Raw genomic sequence first — 23,539 nt, 5'->3', positions numbered from 1 at the left:
ACGAAGTGCAACTGTTCGTCGATAGTGAGCTCTTTAAAGGGAATTATAAGGGTTTCATCTGACAGACATTTCTTCAGATTCGACACGTGAAAAACATTGTGAACTGCCCCGAGTTCTGCTGGTAGGTTTAGCTTGTAGGCCACTTTGCCTATTTTCTCAACAATTTCGAATGGTCCGGCGTACCGCGGATTTAGTTTGCCTCGCTTGCCAAAGCGAACCACACCCTTCCAGGGTGAAACTTTAAGTAAAACCCGGTCCCCGACCTGAAATTCCAACGGTTTCCTACGCTTATCCGCGTAGCTTTTCTGACGGTCGCGTGCTGCCGCCATGTGTTGTCGTATCTGCGCAATCTTTTCCATGGCGTCCACCACAATCTCTGGACCCGTGATCTGACTATCCCCCACCTCTGCCCAACAGAGAGGTGACCGGCATTTACGCCCGTACAATGCCTCGAATGGAGCGGCTTGTATGCTGGTGTGATAACTGTTATTATACGAAAACTCCACCAAAGGGAGATGCTTTTCCCAGCCGTTGCCGAAATCAATAACACATGCCCGAAGCATGTCTTCAAGAGTCTGGATCGTTCGCTCAGACTGCCCATCCGTCTGAGGATGATATGCTATGCTCATATCTAACCGTGAGCCAAAAGATTTGTGCATCGCTTGCCATAGCTCTGACGTGAATCGTGCATCCCGATCCGAAATGATGGAGGTGGGCACCCCGTGCCTCGAAACAACTTCTTTAAGATAAACGTCTGCGAGAGTGGAGAACTTATCCGTCTCCTTTATAGCCAGGAAGTGTGCAGACTTGGTGAGTCGATCCACGATCACCCATATAGTATCATTCCCACGCTGGGATCTGGGTAGACCTGTAACAAAATCCATGGAAATTTCTTCCCATTTCCATTGCGGTATCTTGGGTTGCTGAAGTAGGCCCGCTGGTTTCTGATACTCCACTTTGACTTTTGCACATGTCAAACACTTGCCAACGTAAGTAACGATGTGGGCCTTCATGCTAGGCCACCAATATGTTGTTTTGAGATCGTGGTACATTTTATCCGACCTGGATGTACCGAGTAGCGAGACTTGTGTGCTTCATCCACCACAAGCTCTCGTAAACCACCATAAAGTGGGACCCAAATACGCCCCGTTACATAGTAGGCGCCGTCTTCCTTTTGTTCCATTCGTTGCCTTGAGCCGCGTAAGGCTTCAGCCTTGACGTTTTCGGGTTTCAATGCTTCCATCTGAGCAGTTCGTATCTGAGTAGGAAGACTGGACTGAATCGTGAGCTGCAAAGCTCGTACGCGTCTAGGTGTAGTGTCTTTCTGACTGAGGGCGTCAGCCACAACATTGGCTTTGCCTGGATGGTACTTAATAGCGCATTCGTAATCGTTCAAAAGTTCAACCCATCTTCGCTGACGCATATTCAATTCCTTCTGCTTGAAGATATGCTCGAGACTCCTGTGATCGGTGTAAATTGTGCACCTCGTACCGTACAGGTAGTGTCGCCATATCTTAAGTGCGAAAATGACAGCTCCTAGCTCTAAATCGTGCATCGTGTAGTTCCGTTCATGAACCTTAAGTTGGCGCGAAGCGTAAGCAATGACCTTGTCGCGCTGCATTAACACACATCCAAGACCCTGGATGGATGCGTCACAGTATACTACAAAATCGTCCGTGCCCTCTGGCAAAGAGAGGATAGGTGCACTGCAAAGTCTATCCTTTAAGTGCTGAAAGGCAGTTTCCTGATTGTTACCCCAACGGTAGGTGACACCCTTCTGTGTCAGTAGTGTAAGCGGCTGTGCAATCTTTGAAAAGTCTTTGATGAATCGCCTGTAATACCCCGCCAAACCCAAGAATTGGCGTATTTCCGTTGGTGTACGCGGTGCAGGCCAGTTCCTGATCGAATCTACCTTGGATGGATCGACATGGATCCCATCCTTGTTCACCACATGACCTAAAAAGTGGACTTCACGAAGCCAGAAGTCACATTTTGAAAACTTGGCGTACAACTGTTCCTTTCGTAGCAGTTCCAAGATCAATCGTAAATGTTGTTCGTGTTCCTCCTGACTCTTGGAGTAAATCAGAATGTCATCGATGAAAACAATAACGAACTTGTCTAGATACGGCTTGCACACCCTGTTCATCAAATCCATAAATACGGCGGGCGCGTTCGTTAACCCAAATGGCATAACAAGAAACTCGTAGTGACCGTAGCGAGTTCTGAATGCGGTTTTGGAGACGTCCTCATCCCGGACTCTCGGCTGATGATACCCTGACCTCAAGTCTATCTTGGAGTAGTAACTCGACCCTTGCAACTGGTCGAATAAGTCGTCTATGCGCGGAAGAGGATAACGGTTCTTCACCGTCACCTTGTTGAGTTCCCGGTAGTCTATGCACATCCTAAAGGTACCATCCTTCTTTTTCACGAATAATACTGGAGCTCCCCAAGGCGAAGAGCTAGGATGAATAAAGCCCTTATCCAAGAGCTCTTGTAGTTGCTTAGACAGTTCTTCCAGTTCAGTTGGTGCTAAATGATACGGTGCTCGAGCTATGGGTGCTGCACCCGGAGCGAGCTCGATCTGAAATTCGACTTGGCGATGGGGCGGTAAACCGGGTAAATCTTCAGGAAACACCTGAGAGAAGTCGCGCACAACTGGAATATCCTCCAACTTCTTTTCTTTCGCTGATGCATCAGTAACAAGTGCCAAGATGGCAGTGTGCCCCTTTCGTAAACATTTCTGAGCCTTCAAGAAAGAGATGATGCCAACCACAGCACCACTCTTGTCGCCTTGAACTTCGAGAGGTTCCTTGCCAGAACGAGGAATGCGAACTATCTTTTCCTTGCACAATATCTCTGCGTGATGTTGAGATAGACAGTCCATACCAATGACGATGTCGAAACTACCCAAAACTATGGGAATGAGATTGATGGAGAAAGTTTGACCCGCGAGGATAAGATTACAACCCTGAACTATATGTGTGGCCTCTAGACTTTTACCATTAGCTAATTCTATGACATGTTTGGTGTTTAGGGGAGTTGGAGCACGTTTCAACATTTGGCTAACTTTCAAAGACACATAACTTGTATCCGTACCCGAATCAAACAATACAGTAACATAAAAGTCATCGAGAAGGAACTTTCCCATAACTACATTGGGATCATTTCTGGCATCACCCTGCCCCAACACAAATGCACGACCCCTTGCTTCGTTGCCGTTGTGGTTCCCACCGTTGTTGTTGTTGTTGCCGTTGCCCTGATTGTTGTTATTGTTGTTGTTGTTGTTGTTGTTCTGGTTCCGGTTTAGCTGAGGGCAGTGCCTTTTGAAGTGACCTTCAGCGCCACAATGAAAACATCCCTTGTTGCCCTGTTGCTGATTCTGCTGTGCTGGTGGCTGCTGCTGATTTTGATTCGCAGGCCGAGGGCTCCTACAATCCTTGGCCTCATGACCCATCTTGAGGCATCTTTGACAGCGACCCTTGTTACACTGGCCACTGTGGTGTCTGTTGCAGTTGTTGCACCTTGGGAGGTTCCCTCGATATAAACCCTGCCTGTGACTGCCTGAAGAGTGCTGACTGGGACTCTGATAACTGTCAGTCTTTCGCTGCTGAACTTGTGACTGAACTGAAGCTGATCGCTTGCTGGAATCCCCCTCCCATTTTCTCTTGTTGTCACTGGGAGTAGCAAGTGTAGTAGAAGTGGTAACGGTAGCAGTAGCGCTGATACGTTTAGGCAGCTTGTTCTGTTCCACTGCCTGATCCGTGAGGCGATGAGCGAGGCGTTGAATAGCCTGGATGTTGTCAAGATTAGCCGATTTCACATGGCTCTGAATCTCTGGCGCTAACCCCTTGAGATACAACTCAATACGCTTAATTGGAGGGTCCACCATAGTTGCACACAGCACGGCCAGCTCGTTTGACCTTCTAGTATAAGCTTCAATTTCTGACCCTGTCATTTTCAAATGGTAAAGCTCATCTTCCAACTTGTGGATGTCTTCCCGTGTACAGTATTCCCTTTTGATCAGTTCCTTGAAATCATTCCAAGGAGTGGCTTTAGCAGCTGCCAACCCTAGGATCTGTACTTGCGCGTTCCACCAAGTTAGCGTGATTCCTTCCAAAGTACCCGTGGCGTACTTGACCCTGCGAGCCTCAGGGCACTCACACATTTCAAACACAGACCCTAGCTTTTCGAACCAATGGAGGAGTCCAACTGCTCCCTCCGTGCCACTGAACGTGCTTAGACGACAGTCCATGAAGTTCTTGAAAGTACAGACAGGTTGTGGGGCGTGTTGACCTATTGTGTACAAATAGGACAAGGTTAAACATAAGAGTTAATGTAGGATCTAAAGATCCTAGTGTGAATCACATCCGCAGGGTATACTACCTGCTTGTGCAGCTGCAAGTGCCGCAGCTACTTGTTCATTGATAAGAGCCGTCAACTGGGCTTGAGTCATGTTCACACGTCCAGACATGATCTTCATAGTAAAAGTAGAATAAGTGAGAATGGTTCACGAGTAGTGCGATGACAGAAGAGTGTAAGCACATAGGTATTCTCAAGTAATAACAAATAGTAAGCAATGTAATCTAGCATACTACGAGCAAAGTTCTATGTAGTTCTAGCAAGCAGGTAATAAACATAAACCTTATTACCTAGGATGTCGAGTCTTGCACGTGGAGCGAAGCGTCGTTGTGGATCGTTGAGAGCACCATACTGGTTATAGTCTGGTTTTAATAAAACGTTTTCCCATATTAAAACCAAATTCTCTATAACCAATGGCTCTGATACCAATCTGTCACACCCCCAAAATCCACCTGCGGAGTATCACCGCTTGGGAGCGTGACTGACCAGGATCAAGCCATCAATCATATTGAACATAGCGTAAATAATTAAAGTAATTCATAAAACCCATTTCAATACAATTGGTGTTCCAACAAAACATAGTTTAAGTAGCGGAAGCATGTAAGTAACCCAACATAGTTAATAGTTTTAAATGTCATAACAGTTCAACATAGAAATCATGATCCTTGCCCACAACGACCGCGCCTCCAGTGCAAGCTCCAAAAGTACCTAAGGTCCTGCAAGGCATGCAGCAGAGAGTCAACAACTAGTTGAGCGAGTTCACAGAAAGTAGGTACGCAATGGTAAATCGTAAGTTCACTAATGGGGGCTTCCCATGTATGTATGTATTAATAGTGGGGGTTTCCCATGGTTATATTTATTACTAGTGGGGGATTCCCACGTTTATCCTTACTAATGGGGGCTTCCCATGATTGTAGTTACTAGACTATTGGCAACCATGTGTTCTTCTTAATATGAGAACACGAATACGTACAAGGTCACGTAGGATTTACGTGAGTGCCCTTCCCCGAGGACAGTGGTACGTGTGGGGTTTACGTAGGATTTACGCAAGTGTCCTTCCGACCCGGAAGACAGTAGTAGGTATGAGTTTACGTAGGTTTTACGTAAGTGTCCTCCCGACCCGGGAGACAATGGTAAATACTAGTTTACGTAGGTTTTACGTAAGTGTCCTGACTAACCTGAGGACGATGGTCTATAGTCTAGCAATAGCGTAAGTACGAGTAACTATCCAAATCAAAACTTCCAACCCAATTCCCACCCGGGAATCCCATGCCTTGGCTGTGTGAACTCACCTTGGTTTGCTCGGTATGCTAAGTATGTGCTCAAAGTAAATCAATCACGTCCTAAAGTACGCATGTATACATAATCAGTTCATGTAGTTCACGTATAAGCACAATTATTGATCACCAAGTAGTACACAACACTAACCAACATCATACAAGTCATGCATAGTGTTTAACAGCAGTTAGTCAATCCAGTTAACTTCTAACAGAGTTAAGTCGAGTTACTGTGCCAAGTACTTAAGTCGGCGAAACACAGATTGACGAAACATGCTCTGTTTCGTCAATCACCCCTTGGCGAAACAAGATTCTGTTTCGTTGATAACCCTTGGCGAAACACATTCTGTTTCGCCGAGAGTTCTGTTTCGCCAAACAAGTCAGTTACGTCAAACATCAGTTACGTCAATCCTCAGTTACGTCAATCATGCCGATCAGTTACAAACATTAACACCGAACCCTAATTGTCGTCACACTAACATCGATCATACAGAGATCATATAGCACATAATTCATCATGAATTTATCATCGTAAATCATACGGTATTCATCAAATTAGACATAGTTCCCTTACATAACATCCGATTGACAAGAACATTAATTCCATTCGCATGCAATATTGTATCCGATTCATCATTATCAGTGAATCAATCAACATTCTATTTGGTTTGACATAAACAATCACCTTGATTAAACACTAAGCCAAAACATATAGATCACCCCCATCCATTATCCCCATTGACAACAACCCTAATCTATGCTCACGATTAACAAGGAGTCACACTAGTCATGAAATCACAGATCATCATGGTTTTCATTAGCAAATCATAAACAAGTAAGTGCTAGCAATAACTAACCGAAAACCAAGCGATTAATATGGACGGAACGAGTGAATTCTCAGATAATGGGGGCTGCCGACGTGCACAGGAGAGCTTCTAGGGTTCTAAGTTTTGCCAAAAGTGTGAAACAGAAATCGCTACAAGCTAATATACCCAAATTACCGTACTGGGCCGAACTGGGCCTTGGCGAAACTGGGCCAGCGAAACACTTGTTTCGTCGAGATGATGTTGATGAAACAGATTTCCTGTTTCGTCGAGATTGGGTTGACGGATCAAGCTTCTGTTTCGTCGAGTTGATTCGTGAAAGTTATACAAGACTTAGCTAGCTCGAGTGTGTACTAACAGGTTCACATTATATCATTAACACATAACATGCAATATTCACAATACGTTTCATTATAACATAACGTGCAAAGTTACAAGTCAAACAAATCAAACAACTACACAGTCAAAGTCAACGCGTAATAAATGTGTAAGTGAAAGTCGAAAACTCGAGTTGTCACAAAATTTTCCGTTGCGTATTTAATAAACACCGGTACCACTAGACTGGTTCACGGCTCCCGCTCCCAGTATGGAGCTATGTTTCTCGTTTCCCTTGTTATCCTTCACCATCCAGAGTGTGTTTTATTTCTGCAAATTAAAACTAAAAGATTAAACTAAACTAAGGATAGTTCCGCAGAATGCCTCCGTGGTGCGCCACGTTTATAAGGGTCCTTGGCTAGACCCTCCTTATCGGGTGGTCCTGGCTCATCTTCAATTAGGGGGTCGTCATTGCCGATTGGATATTTCATTGATCGTTCAAGATCGACACTTTTTTTAAATGCCCCTAATTGAATGGATAGATTATTGTACTTCCGGTTTTTCAAGGCTTCGTGAGTTTTTATAAAAGGTCGTCCCAACACTAGAGGAGCGTCATCGAGGATGATAAAGTCGGTTGGGATTACCATTTGATTTGTTTGAACCAAGACATCCTCAACTACACCGATTGATTTTATTACTTTCCGATTGGATAGAAAAATGGGTATTTGAAGTGGAGAAAAATCACTAATACTTAATTTTTTGAAAATGTAGTTAGGCATTATGTTAACACAAAGATCTTTATCGATTGTGATATTACTAATAAAGGAATTTTGAAAGAAACATGGAACCGGTGTAATGTTAATTTCAAAAGGGTCTTCTTTTATTAGCGAAGTTTGATCATTAGTTAACTTAACACTTACCATTTCTTCAATTTTAGTGTTAGTGCTTAGCTCTTTTAGAAACTTAGCATGAGTTGGTACTAAACAATAATTTTCAAAAGAAGGTGACAAGAGATTAATTTCTTCAAAATTAGACTCTTCTTGAATTTTAACGTTATCGGCCTCACCTTTTTCGTTGTTTAGCTCATGTGTCGGTTTTTCACTTATTTGTTTTTCCATTTTTAACTCTTCAACTATCGTTTCTTTATTTAGTTCTTCTCTTGCGCGGGACTCCTCTTCTCTTGCGCGAGATTCTTTTATGCACCATTCAATAGTTTTAATGTGTTCTAATATCCTATCGGTTATTTCGGTGATAGAGAAAGGATCGGGATCCTCAAAGCTTGAATCCGGTTGTTCGATCCTTGGTTCCTCATAGTACTCATATGAAGTAGATGGTTCATACCATTGTTCTTCATTGTAAACATATAATGGATAAGGGTCGTAATTTTGTTCTTTATACTACTCGTATGAGGTGGGTTGTTCACGCCATGGTTCCTCATAATAAGTATATGAAGGTGGTGGCTCATATCTTGACTCCTCAAAGTATGAGTATGAAGGTTCATACCTTGGTTCATCAAAATATGAGTATGAGGGGTAAGGTTCATACCTCTGGTCTTCATAGGATGTGTATGAAGTCGATGGCTCGTACCTAGGCTCCTCATAGTTGTATGAATTGGATGGTTGAAATAAGAAATATTGTACCGAGTGCGGGTCACCACAATTAGTGCAATAGTCTCTCATGTAATCATCCTCCTCATAGGTGTAGCTGTAGCCTCCTGAGTATTGATCCATAGGAATCACTCATTCCCTCGTAATAGCCCATTTCATTCTGCCTCTCATTTATGTATACCAATCACTACGTTAAGTTTTGCTTTTAATACTTTTGCAGTTGACATGTGTGCTCTAAAGTTCATCCAATGGAATACATGACCAGTGTTCCCAAGGCAAACCGAAACTAGGAATGTGGAGATTGCTGATACTGAGTTCCAAGATTTGGTTGTAGAAAAAGATTATGTTTTTGTTAAACTTATAAACTCAAACAATCTCTAACATACTACTAAACTACACATTTTTATCCACAACAGCAATTGTAGCCTCAACATATGGAAAGATAAAGTTTTATCCAGCATATTGATACTACTAGACCAAAAGCCCTTCGGCATAGAAAAAAATATGTGATACTTGTTCGGCTGCACAATTTAGAAACACGTAAATTAGTCGCTCATAGCTCATACCATGTCATTTTGACAATATTAGTTAACATCCTATGACCAAAGGGCATTTAACCCATTGGTGTTTTGGTGTGTAAATGGGGCCTCCTCTCTTCGAGGTCGAAGGTTCAAGTCCTCCTATATACTATATAGTAGAATAAGAAATAGTGTGTAAGCTATATTCCATCAAAGAAAGGAAACATGATTTGACTTTGTCTAAAATGGGGTATAATAGGGGCGTGAATAAGCTTGATAACGCCTCTAACATCGCTCCCTTGGGCATTATAGGGGCATGAATAGGAGGAGGCGTTTCTAGTATAATGACCAATGGAGAGAAAACAAAACGAAAAGTAATGATTGAAAGTGCATTAAGAACGTTAGCCATTACACATTTTTAATGGGACGTTATGATGTTGATGTAACAAAAATGCCCTTTAAGAGAGATTAACCATTACGGATGTTCCTATCAACATATAACTTTTTTCCCATTTTGATTAAAACCATTAATTAAAGCTCTTCAAAGACAAATGGTCAACCTTGCAATATTGCATGGTTCCTAAATTTTTAAACATGATCTTCAAAGACAAATGTTTGACCATGCAATATTGCATTCTCCCTAAATTTTTAAACATGGCATGGTCTATTAATGTAAACGCTTACACGGACTAAAGTTAACAAATTGTGCCTGAATAACTAAGAGGGTGTTTGGGGTTGAGTTTTGAATGAGCTTTTTAAATTATTGAGTTTTGAAATCGTAAATAATCAGTTTTGAGTGTTTGGGTAAAAAAACTAAAACATTGATTATTTGCGTTTAGAAAGTTACAAAACGTAGTTTTCCAAAAGCAACCCCCCCCCCTACTGCAACAAAAAACAAAAATTGATTATTTGCATTTAGAAAATGATATTCACATGTTTATTTTTTTAAAAATATATTTGCCAAACACTCAAATAGTTGATTATCTGATTATTATGATATCAAGTAACATAATAAAATCCAAACACTATCTTTCAACATCACGTTTTAGTACAATTAATTATCTGATTCTGATTATTCAAAACGCATAATCTATTTTCAAAACTCAACCCCAAATACCCTCTAAACAGACATGAGTTTTGCATTTCATTTTCACACACATTCACACTTTAATTTTTGTTGTGGAGTTACAACAGTAACAAAATACAATACAAATATAAATACTAATAAGGGTAAATTACACTTTTCGTCCTTTATGTTGGTATCGGATTGTAATGGATGCTCTTTAACTTTAATAATTATAGTCACAATCCTTTATTTTTAATACTCATTACACCCTACGTCCTTCGGCTTTAACCTTGTAAAAATTTTAAGTTAAGTATGGCATCTACCTGACACATGAGGGTTCTAATAATTTTACTTGTTACATCTAAAAACCCTAGCTTGCATATATAAATTTGAGAAACATCATCTTCTCCAGATACATCTAAAACCCTAATGAGACAACAATGGTGGAACTGTCTCCTATTCACATTGCCAGATACCCACCATCATCTACCAATGAAGAACCTTCGTTCACATCTAATCCACCACAACTGTCACTTCACAATGTCATCTCGTACAACATCATCATCACCTCATACAAACACAACAAACCCCTCACCTCTGTTTATGCTTCGTCATCTGATCCTCCAAACGCAAGCGATTCTGTAGTTGAGTTTCCCACAATTTGACCATTAACATGCTCATTTCCCCCAATTCAACAATACCCACAAAAGTTTCAATAATAGTTTGCAAAAATTGGATCGTTTTTATGAGTATTCAGCAAAACCCACAAACATTTCACTCAATTCAAACAAACCCACAAATATTTCACCCAGTTTAACAAAACCTACAAAAAATTTGAACAAATATTTATAAAAATTGGTTCTATTTTAGTTTTAACAGTTCTCTCAGGTAACTGGTGATTATGGTGGTAAAGGTGGTTAGGTGGTGGTAGTTGCTGCTTTTATGGTGGTGTTCCAGAAGGTAGTTTTTTAGAGAGATTGATATAGTTATAGGGTAGGGATATGGTAAAAAGTGTCTAAAATGTAAGAAGGGTAAGAAGTGTTTTAAACCATTGGATATTTGATCTAATGGTTGAGATCAATAGGGTAGAAAATGTAAATTGTGTTTTAATTAGAAGGACCTTATGTAAAAATTGAAGGGCAATAGTGACTTTTCCAACATTTCAAATATGGTAACCGTTTCAAAACCACCCATCAAACTCCTAAAGATCAGCGAATTATATGTAACCGCCATCAATCTCCAAAAAAAATCAGCGAATTTCTTCGTACTTTAAAACATTCCCAGATTTTTAAAACGTAATCGCAGATTCAAGTCATGGTGTTTTATCTGGAGACATTGTTGATGGCGTGGTGTTTTATCTGGAGACATTGTTCATGGCGTAGTGTTTTATAAATAAAAAACATTCCCAGATTTTAAAACACCAAGACTAGGATTCAAGTCATGGTGTTTTATCTGGAGACCTTATTCATAGTGTGGTGTTTTAAAACATCTATGATTCAAGTCATGGTGTTTTATCAGGAGACATTATTCATGGCGTGGTGTTTTATCTGGAGACATTGTTCATAGCGTGGTGTTTTATCTGGAGACATTGTTCATGGTGTGGTGTTTTATCTGGAGACATTATTCATGCCGTGGTGTTTTATCTGGAGACATTGTTCATGGCGTGGTGTTTTGTCTCCAGATGTTTAAAACACTATGCCATGAACAATGTCACCAGATAAAACACCACGCCATGATTCAAGTCATGGTGTTTTATCTGGAATCCCCAGCAACCTTCTGTATAAAACACCATGACCAACATCATAGTCAATTTATCCAGTTGTTTTAAAACACCACGCCATGAATCTGATTATAGATCTATTTATGATAAAGTATGAAGAAATTCGTTGATTTTTTGGAGATTGATGACGGTTACCATATAATTCGCTGGTTACCATATAATTCGCTGATATTTGAATTAAATGACAAAAATGTACAATTACAAAACTACCCTTTTGAATTAATTAAGAGGATGGACACTTGTCATTCCAGGAATATTTCTTACACTTCTTACAAATTAAGCACTTTGTACAGGATCCTAAACCTATAGTTATATACTAAAAGTTTTATTGTTCAAATTTACCTATATATTAAAAACAGAATTGAATGAATATAGTAATAAATATTGAATTGAATTGAATGAATATTAACATTACTAAGGAATGAGCTAGTATCGGGTACCAGTATCAAATTTATTAAACTTGGTATATTTTTGGTACCGGTTCGGCACCGGTATTCATCGGTTTTTACCCTAAAATGCCGGTGCCGTACCAGTACCGAGCCGTAGTGTACCAGGTATATTCGGTACCGGTACCCACTTTTGGGGATTTGGGAGCGGTATTTTCCGTACCGGTTGGTACCGAGCTCATAAAATCCTGTAGCAACGTAGAAATGCAAGTAATTGCACCGTTTAGATTACTTTTCATACACACAGTAAGTAAACTGTATTTCGTTTGAATGAGGTTTTATATACACAACTACTTATTTTGCTTTATTTTTTGTGTTTTTCTGTAATGAATGAATTGTAGCATGTAAAGTTAACTTGGATATTTAGATTATTGATGAGCAAATCTTATCAAATCCTGTAATCAAACCGGTATCGTATCGGTACCAAATTTACTATACCAAATCATTTTCGGTACCAATTTGGTACCCACATTTTGGCGTTTTCAGAATCGTTACTTTCGATTCGACATAGGTTTAGCACCATAGCTCATCCATATTTTAACGTGTTAGCACCATAATAACTGAACTGAAAACAACCGAATTTTCCAACGTGTAGGAGTGTGGGTCCTATTATTATATATTAGGTTATTTAAGATCGCTTTTTAGGGCGGGGTGACTATCCTTTGCACGACATTTTTATTTATGTTTTGATATTCGGTATCTGCTTGCCATTACTGACACGCGTTTTGCAGTCATTAGGTCCCCGCCGCAATGTAGGACGTGAGGGTCCTATTATTATATATTAGGTTATTTAAAATCGTTTTTTAGGACGAGTGACTATCCTTTTCACGACATTTTTATTTATGTTTTGATAATCGCTATCTGCTTGCCGTTACTAACACGCGTTTTGCAGTCATTGGGTCCCCGCCGCAACGCGCGGACGGAAAATCAACTAGTTTATTTTAGATAAATAAATGATTAAAATTACCAATATACCCTCATGTGCCTAGCACATGGCATACTTAACTGAAAAATTTTAACCAGGTTAAGGTCAAAGGACGTGGAGTGTAATGAGTTTTACAAATAAAGGTTGTGACGGTAATTATTGAAGTTAAAGGATATCCATCGCATCGCAATCTGATACAAAAATAAAGGACGAAAAATGTTATTTACCCTACTAAGACCGCCCGTAGTGGAGCGTTTTTTTTTTTAAAATTAAAAAATAACGCTCTATAACGCCCCGCCTACCGTTACGGTAGGCGTTATGGGGCGTTATTTTCGATAAAAATTGTTTCCGTCGTTTTAATTAAAACGCTTGCACCATTGTTGACCAACCAATCACAAACATCAACGGCTAGTTATTTTTTTTAAACCTTTTACCTATATATATATATATATATATATATATATATATATATATATATATATATAAACACAACCAAAACTCATTCATTTTCAACCAAAACTCTCTAAAAAATACAACGATTTTATAAAAAACTTGATGGATTCTCCTAGTTCTTCATCCATGGTAAATTTTTACTACAACGAGTATTTTGCGGATGGCGATGGTTCGGCCGATGAGGAGCTTGAGCAAGAGCCGGTTACCAGTGCTTGTCAGCTAGCGGTGAGATATATCAAGCATTCTCGTCGCCCCCAAGCAGAAAAAAATAAAAGAGGTTATATTGAACGAGACCGACGTGCGGCACACGATCGTTTGATGAAAGATTATTTTGATGAGGCGCCGACATTTTCGAACGAATTTTTAGGCGTCGTTTCCGAATGAGTAAGCGGTTGTTTCTACGCATAGTCGACGATTTGGAAGCCAACTACGATTATTTTAAACAAAAACCGGATGCGAGAGGGGCACTTGGATTTACCGGTATCCAAAAGTGTACGTCGGCGTTACGAATCCTTGCTTATGGTAACACTAACTACATCAACGACGGGTATCTAAAAATGGCGGAGAAAACAACACAAGACAGCTTGGAGCATTTTTGTCGCGGTACAATTCTTATACTTTACTTTAAAAAAAACGACGAGTATGTTTACAATTAATTTTTTAAGCTTATGTTTGTCTATATTTTTTTTTTTATAAATGTATAATTGATGTGTACGGGGCGCGTTATCTTAGAACGCCCACATGGGACGACCTTCAAAAGATCTACGAGGTACATAATGCTAAGCATGGTTTGCCTGGTATGATCGGGAGCATAGATTGCATGCATTGGCTTTGGGATAACTGCCCGACTGCATGGCGAGGCCAACACACACGTGGTGACCAAAAAGGACCTACTATTATTCTTCAGGCGGTTGCTTCACAGGACCTTTGGGTTTGGTCGGCTTACTTTGGCGTGGTCGGGTCATGCAATGATATCAATGTTTTTGAACAATCTCCGTTGTTAGAGGAGTGGATTTCTGGCAAAGCTCCAAAAGCATCGTTTTACGCAAATGAAAACTACTACCCTCATGGATATTATTTGAGTGACGGAATTTGTCCAAGGTATTCGATTTTCGTGAAGACGTATAGTGATCCTATTGATGAAAAAAGAGCATAATTTAAAAAGGTTCAAGAGTGTTCACCAAAAGACATTGAGAGATGCTTTGGGGTTCTTAAACAACGCTGGCAATATTTGAGAAATCCTTGTCGTGCATGGAGCAAGCAAAAAATGAGAGATGCTATGTACGCTTGTATAATCATGCACAACATGATTTTGGAAGACGAAGGAAAGGCGATATGCCAGAATTATGTGCCAGAAGTCGTTGAAGAGGAGCATCCACAAGCGACAATGGAAGAAAGAGTGAATAATGCGCGAGAGTTGCGTTACGAACCGTACCATTCTCAGTTAATGGTTGATTTGGTACACCACGCATGGTCGGTTCGATATGTACCACCTGAGGGAGAGGAAGAAACGGAGGACGAGGAAGACGAAGTTGGCGAGGGTGAAGAAAGCGAAGACGAAAACTAGTGTTTTTTTTAATTTAATCGGATATTTTTTTTATTTCTAGTATTGTATTTTTTTTTAATTTAATGAAGTATTTAAAGTTAAAAAAAATAATAATTGTGAAATGATTGAATGGGGGTTATTGGCATAATGCCCCACTACGCCACTTTTGCTATAATGCCTGACTAGGATGCCACATGTCGGATAATGCCCCATGGTGGGGGCATTATTTTTGTTCACCACTAATAAAGACATGGAGTCTGACATTACTTTTACAAGAAAAAAAATAAACTTTTTTTCGGTCTCAAAAAACAGTTATACAAGCTAACACACCCAATTTCATTAATTAAATCTATATATACCAATATGATATATGGGCACACGTATTTACATAAACTTTCATCTAATCATCTATCTGTGGTCATCACTTCTACTATCTTTAAAGGGTGTTTGAGCTTGCTAAATGCCAATTCAAACGCCCTCAAAAGTTTTTGTGGATGCAATCAAACACAAAAATAATATCTCAATAAAGAGACATCCTTTCACCTGTGTTTACTTCATTTCTTTTATCCCAAACCTTATGAGGCCAAAATCAAACAAACCAAACACCAGTAAGCTCATCAACATTCTCATTCTCCTCCAAAGACCGTCCCATTGTCTCTCTAGTAAAAAAATACGTCACAAAAAACCCTAAAACACAAACCCCGCCCATCGCCATCAACGTATGCGACGCCTCAATACCTTTTGGCTGCTCACGAGAAGCCAATATAAACCCGATCAACCCAATTATCGCCCCTAGTTTTCCAACCGCACCTGAGATCCCATGACAAGTTGCACGAAACCTCGCCGGAAGAAGCTCAGCAGGAACTATAAAAGTTGTAGTGTTTGGCCCAAAATTGGAGAAAAAGAAAGTAAGTCCATAGAGGATAATGAAACCGGGACCTTGATTTGATCCCCAATCACCTTTGTTGACTTTTGCGATTGTGAACAAGCTTATAGCCATGAAAAAGAACCCTGCTGCTTGAATCTTGACTCTCCCGACATGATCAATCATGTAAACTGTCACGATATATCCAGGAATGGTTGCACAAATGGCAATGAGTGCTTGGTATTTGGCGATTTGCATTGCATCTTGGTATAGGTTGATGTTTATCTTTGATTTCATAAGGCCTCTAAACGCATGATATTGGAATAAGTTGAGGCTGTAGAAGACAATATCGATGAGAAGCCAGTTGATGGATGCGGCGATGAGATCACGCCCGTGACGTCGGAGAAATTCGCGAGAGAAGAAAGGGTAGGTGTTGGAGAGAGCAGCACGAGTGTTCGGCGTGTTTATCATCTCGACATCTTCTTGGATTGTACTCAGTGGTACGTTCATCACTTTTCCTATGTCTTTTGCTGCTTGTAATGCGTTGTTCTCCACCAAAGCAGTGAATCTGGAAAAGGAATACTCAAAGAAAGCCATGAGTTAAGAGTGAAGTTTGACGGAATATATATGTTTATTTTTACATAAATAGATATTATGCAAGTGGGTGTGTCTATTGACACACCAAACCCTAGCAAAATTAGGGTTTATCTATGCAGCGTATTGGTCAATACGCAGCGTAAATACGCTGTGTAGAAAAACCATGGATCTGAGTGCCTGATAACCAATCATTGCACAGAAAACAAGGGTCATATACGTTGCGTATAGGTCTATACGCAACGTATATAAACCATTAGATTTTTTTTGGTCATTTTGGTAGGTTTGAGGGATCATTTTTTCACAAAGTTTAAATACGCTGCGTATTGACCTCTAAGCAGCGTATATAAAAGTCTGAAAAAGTCTTTTATGCCCTTGTGTTGAGGCTATAAGAAGCCAAATACAAGGGTAGTTGTGTCATTTTTGTCTCATACGCTGCGTAGGGACCTCTAAGGAGCGTATATAAAGCTCCATTTTTGTATTTTTTTTATTGTGTATTCCTTGGTTTATTTATAAAAAAAAAAGAAAATTATTTATAAAAAAACAATATTATTGGTAAATAATACAAATATAAATTATAAAAATAAAAAATAATATAAATATTATGAATTATAAAAATTAAAAAAGAAAATTATTTATAAAAAACAATATTATTGGTAAATAATACAAATATATTGTTTTGTTATCGTTTAAATTAAATTATCGTATTCCTTTGTTTATTTATAAAAAACAAAAATTATATATAAAAAAACAATATTATTCGTAAATAATACAAATATATTTTATTGTTATCGTTTAAATTAAATTATCTTATCGTATTGCATCGTATCGTATCGTATTGCATCAAATCGTATCGTATAGTGTATAGTATATAAGTCTCGTATAGAGGCCTATACGGGTGTTATTATATAGTATAGTATCGTATCGTATCGTATAGTGTAGTATAAATCTGGTATAGGTTTCCTATAGGTCTTATAGGTCTTGTATATGCATATAGGATTAGACGGGACCTAAATCACACCTATACGATACAATATCACACTTGTAGGCTTATACGAGGTTAATACGTGACCTAAACCACACCTATACGATACGATATCACACTTATAGGCTTATACGAGGTCAATACATGACCTAAACTACACCTATACGATACGATATCACACTTATAGGCTAATACGAGGTGAATACGTGACCTATACTACATTATATGAAACGATATCACACTTATAGGCTTATACGAGGTCAATACCTGACCTATACGCCGCTATACGATACGATATCACACTTATAGGCTTATACGAGGTCAATACGTGACCTATACGCCGCTATATGATAAGATATCACACTTATAGGCTTATACGTGGTCAATACGTGACCTATACTACGTTATACGATACGATATCACACTTATAGGCTTACACGAGGTCAATACGTGACCTAAACCACACCTATACGATACGATATCACACTTATAGGCTTATACGAGGTCAATACGGGACCTAATATTTGTATTATTTTTAATCCTTATAATTCATAATATTTGTATTATTTTTAATAATATTGTTGTTTTTATAAATAAACATGGAAATACCCCAAAATACACACAATTAATTTACTTTTTTTATATATAAACAAATGAATACACAATAAAAAAATACAAAAATGGAGCTTTGTATATGCTCCTTAGAGGTCCCTACGCAGCGTACGAGACAAAAATGACACAACTACCCTTGTATTTGGCTTCGTATAGCCTCAACACAAGGGTATAAAAGACATTTTCAGACCTTTATATACGCCCCTTAGAGGTCTATACGCAGCGTATATATACAATAAGTGTTAAAAAGATAATTTAACCACATGTTTGGGGTTAAAAATAAAAACTACCCTTTATATACGCTGCGTATAGACCTATACGCAATGTATATAAAGTTCTGAAAATATCTTTTATACCCTTGTGTTGAGGCTATACGAATCCAAATACAAGGGTAGTTGTGTCATTTTTGTCTCATACGCTGCGTAGGGACCTCTAAGGAGCGTATATAAAGCTCCATTTTTGTATTTTTTTTATTGTGTATTCCTTTGTTTATTTATAAAAAAGAGAAAATTATTTATAAAAAAACAATATTATTGGTAAATAATACAAATATAAATTATAAAAATAAAAAATAATATAAATATTATGAATTATAAAATTAAAAAAGAAAATTATTTATAAAAAAACAATATTATTGGTAAATAATACAAATTTATTATCGTTTAAATTAAATTATCGTATTCCTTTGTTTATTTATAAAAACCGAAAATTATTTATAAAAAAAAACAATATTATTCGTAAATAATACAAATATATTATATTGTTATCGTTTAAATTAAATTATCTTATCGTATTGCATCGTATCGTATCGTATTGCATCAAATCGTATCGTATAGTGTATAGTATATAAGTCTCATATAGAGGCCTATACGGGTGTTATTGTATAGTATAGTATCGTATGGTATCGTATAGTGTAGTATAAGTCTCGTATAGGTTTCCTATAGGTCTTGTATATGCATATAGGATTAGACGGGACCTAAACCACACCTATACGATACAATATCACACTTATAGGCTTATATGAGGTTAATACGTGACCTAAACCACACCTATACGGTACGATATCACACTTATAGGCTTATACGAGGTCAATACCTGACCTATACGCCGCTATACGATACGATATCACACTTATAGGCTTATACGAGGTCAATACGTGACCTATACGCCGCTATATGATAAGATATCACACTTATAGGCTTATACGTGGTCAATACGTGACCTATACTACGTTATACGATACGATATCACATTTAGGCTTACACGAGGTCAATACGTGACCTAAACCACACCAATACGATACGATATCACACTTATAGGCTTATACGAGGTCAATACGGGACCTAATATTTGTATTATTTTTAATCCTTATAATTCATAATATTTGTATTATTTTTAATAATATTGTTTTTTTATAAATAAACATGGAAATACCCCAAAATACACACAATTAATTTACTTTTTTTATATATAAACAAATGAATACACAATAAAAAATACAAAAATGGAGCTTTATATACGCTCCTTAGGTCCCTACGCAGCGTACGAGACAAAAATGACACAACTACCCTTGTATTTCGCTTCGTATAGCCTCAACACGAGGGTATAAAAGACATTTTCAGACCTTTATATACGCCCCTTAGAGGTCTATACGCAACGTATATATACAATAAGTGTTAAAAAGATAATTTAATCACATGTTTGGGGTTAAAGTAAAAACTACCCTTTATATACGCTGCGTATAGACCTATACGCAATGTATATAAAGTTCAGAAAATATCTTTTATACCCTTGTGTTGAGGCTATACCAAGCCAAATACAAGGGTAGTTGTGTCATTTTTGTCTCATACGCTGCGTAGGGACCTCTAAGGAGCGTATATAAAGCTCCATTTTTGTATTTTTTTTATTGTGTATTCCTTTGTTTATTTATAAAAAAGAGAAAATTATTTATAAAAAAACAATATTATTGGTAAATAATACAAATATAAATTATAAAAATAAAAAATAATATAAATATTATGAATTATAAAAATTAAAAAAGAAAATTATTTATAAAAAAACAATATTATTGGTAAATAATACAAATTTATTATCGATTAAATTAAATTATCGTATTCCTTTGTTTATTTATAAAAAACGAAAATTATTTATAAAAAACAATATTATTCGTAAATAATACAAATATATTATATTTTTATCGTTTAAATTAAATTATCTTATCGTATTGCATCGTATCGTATCGTATTGCATCAAATCGTATCGTATAGTGTATAGTATATAAGTCTCATATAGAGGCCTATACGGGTGTTATTGTATAGTATAGTATCGTATGGTATCGTATAGTGTAGTATAAGTCTCGTATAGGTTTCCTATAGGTCTTGTATATGCATATAGGATTAGACGGGACCTAAACCACACCTATACGATACAATATCACACTTATAGGCTTATACGAGGTTAATACGTGACCTAAACCACACCTATACGATACGATAACACACTTATAGGCTTATACGAGGTCAATACCTGACCTATAAGTCGTTATACGATACGATATCACATTTATAGGCTTATATGAGGTCAATACGTGACCTATACGACACTATATGATACGATATCACACTTATAGGCTTATACGAGGTCAATACATCGGTATACGATATGATATCACACTTATAGGCTTATACGAGGTCAATACGTGACCTATACTACCCTATACTACCCCTATACGATACGATATCACACTTATAGGCTTATACGAGGTCAATACGTGACCTATACGACATTATACGATACGATATCACACTTATAGGCTTATACGAGGTCAATACGTGACCTATACTACGTTATACGATACGATATCACACTTATAGGCTTATACGAGGTCAATACGTGACCTATACTACACCTATACGATACGATATCACACTTATAGGCTTATACAAGGTCAATACGTGACCTATACGACGCTATACGATACGATATCACACTTATAGGCTTATACGGCGTCAATACGTGACCTATACTGCACCTATACGACACGATATCTCACTTATAGGCTTATACGAGGTCAATACGGGACCTAAACCACACCTATACGATACAATATCACACTTATAGGCTTATACGAGGTCAATACGGGACCTAATATTTGTATTATTTTTAATTCTTATAATTCATAATATTTGTATTATTTTTAATAATATTGTTTTTTTATAAATAAACATGGAAATACCCCAAAATACACACAATTAATTTACTTTTTTTTATAAATAAACAAATGAATACACAATAAAAAAATACAAAAATGGAGCTTTATATACGCTCCTTAGAGTTCCCTCGCAGCGTATGAGACAAAAATGACACAACTACCCTTGTATTTGGCTTCGTATAGCCTCAACACAAGGGTATAAAAGACATTTTCAGACCTTTATATACGCTCCTTAGAGGTATATACGCAGCGTATTTAAACGTTGTGAAAAAATGATCCCTTAAACCTACCAAAATGACTCAAAAAAATCTAATGGTTTATATACGCTGCGTATAGACCTATACGCAGCGTATATAACCCTTGTTTTCTGTGCAATGATTGCTGATAACGCTCTGAAATCCATGGTTTATATACGCTGAGTATAGCTCTATACGCAGCGTATAGAGGTAACCCTATACGCTGCGTATAGGTCAATACGCAGCGTAGGTAAACCCTAAGTGTGTAGATAGGCAAACTGGGTGTGCAGATAGTTAGGGCCTATGCAAGTTGATATATTCTTGCAATTGTTTTACAAGGGCGACTTCTTGGTCATAAGAGGCATGAACCGGAAATGGAGAAACCGCCCTCTACCACGGCAACCTTTCAATGGGTGGTCAAATCATCTGTCTAGTTCACACGGTCAGGTTACAAAGAATAAGACCAAGAAGTTGCCCTTGGTAGGGGAGACAACCCCATGTGAAACAATTATTAGAAAATACAAACTTGTGATGTATGAGTTGTTACTACCGTGCGGTTTCTGGCATCCTCATCCGCCAATAATAAATCATAGATGCTGGAATCGCACCAATCATGAGAATAAGCCGCCATGCCAGGTCCGACTCAGGCGGGACAAGAGCAATGTTTACTAACGATGCAAGTTCCGACGGCTTCTCTAGATCGTGCTTGTTCGCACTAGCTTCGAAAATGGAGCACACTATCATGGACACAAGCGAACTCAAAAGTATCCCAAACCCTTGCATGGAGAACACACCTGCTATAAACGCTCCACGAGTCCGCTTATTAGCAAACTCCGCCATAATCGTGGCCGATAATGGGTAGTCCCCTCCTATTCCTATCCCAAGCAAGAATCGAAAGAACCCAAGGCTCACAAACACCATCGACGTCAAACTAGAGAGCGATAATCCGCATCCAATAGACCCCCCTACCATCATGATGAGAGAAACTCCATACACACGACGACGTCCGACACGGTCTCCAAGCCGGCCAAAAACCAGTTGACCAATCACAGCCCCCATTAGCGTGACACAAAACATTGTGGATGCAATGACTGTTGGAACCTCAAACCATTTCTTCTGGTCCACGGCTCTATCTACCTTAGGGTAATATATCCTTCCTATCATCCTCATGATTAGAGGGATACAAAACAAATCGTAACTATCAGTAAATAAACCCATACCAGCGATAATGATCGCTTTAAGTGGTAATATTGTGTCTTGGCGACATCAAGCGCAAATAAAACATTGAGCGCCATTTTTGAGATTAAGTTCTTTATTGATTGGAACTAAAGAATTTATAAGAAATATAAATAGAAAAATATGTGTCATTGGAAATTGCCTTGGAGTTTCCAAAGTGATAAAATCTATAGAATATGCTACGAGTAGACTTTTGTGACTAATAGTATCGTCTTTGAAGTCATTTGATGTTAAGGTTTATTGTTTGTATTTGTATGTGACGCATGTGCTTCCATTTGGTTAAATTACATGAACAAGTGAGTTTATGGTTTTGAGTCGAACTTCATTTAATAATACCGCGTGTTGCTTACTGGCATTTTTTATTTAATTCAAAATTATATTATTAGTGATATTCTTTTTGAAACCTAATAGTTAGTATTACTAGTCAACCCTTATCGAATAATAAAGCTAATTTATTGTAAATAATACTCGAATTCGAGCCCACAATCATTTAATTAAGACTTAGGATTCATATGTCTTGTTATTTTATTTATCTTTTTTGTTTGAATATTATCTTGTGTCATAGATTTAATTTCTAAAATCACAAATTGTTTGTAGATGCACATCTGTTGCTTGTAATTTGTCTTATTGTAAATATTTTGGTCAATGTTTAAACGTTAAAGATTGTTTTACGTTTGATTTTGT

The 23,539-nt window shown here is 38.0% G+C and overlaps 1 pseudogene; it reads right to left on the bottom strand.

The window, feature by feature from the left end:
* Positions 1-15,438: 15,438 nt before the first annotated feature.
* LOC110872260 lies at positions 15,439-22,914 on the bottom strand (annotated as a pseudogene).
* Positions 22,915-23,539: the final 625 nt, after the last annotated feature.

The sequence above is a fragment of the Helianthus annuus genome, chromosome 8, assembly GCF_002127325.2.
Source record: "Helianthus annuus cultivar XRQ/B chromosome 8, HanXRQr2.0-SUNRISE, whole genome shotgun sequence".
Taxonomy (NCBI): Eukaryota; Viridiplantae; Streptophyta; class Magnoliopsida; order Asterales; family Asteraceae; genus Helianthus; species Helianthus annuus.
Note: the sequence above shows the minus strand (reverse complement) of the source record. Positions and strands in the feature narration are given on the sequence as shown.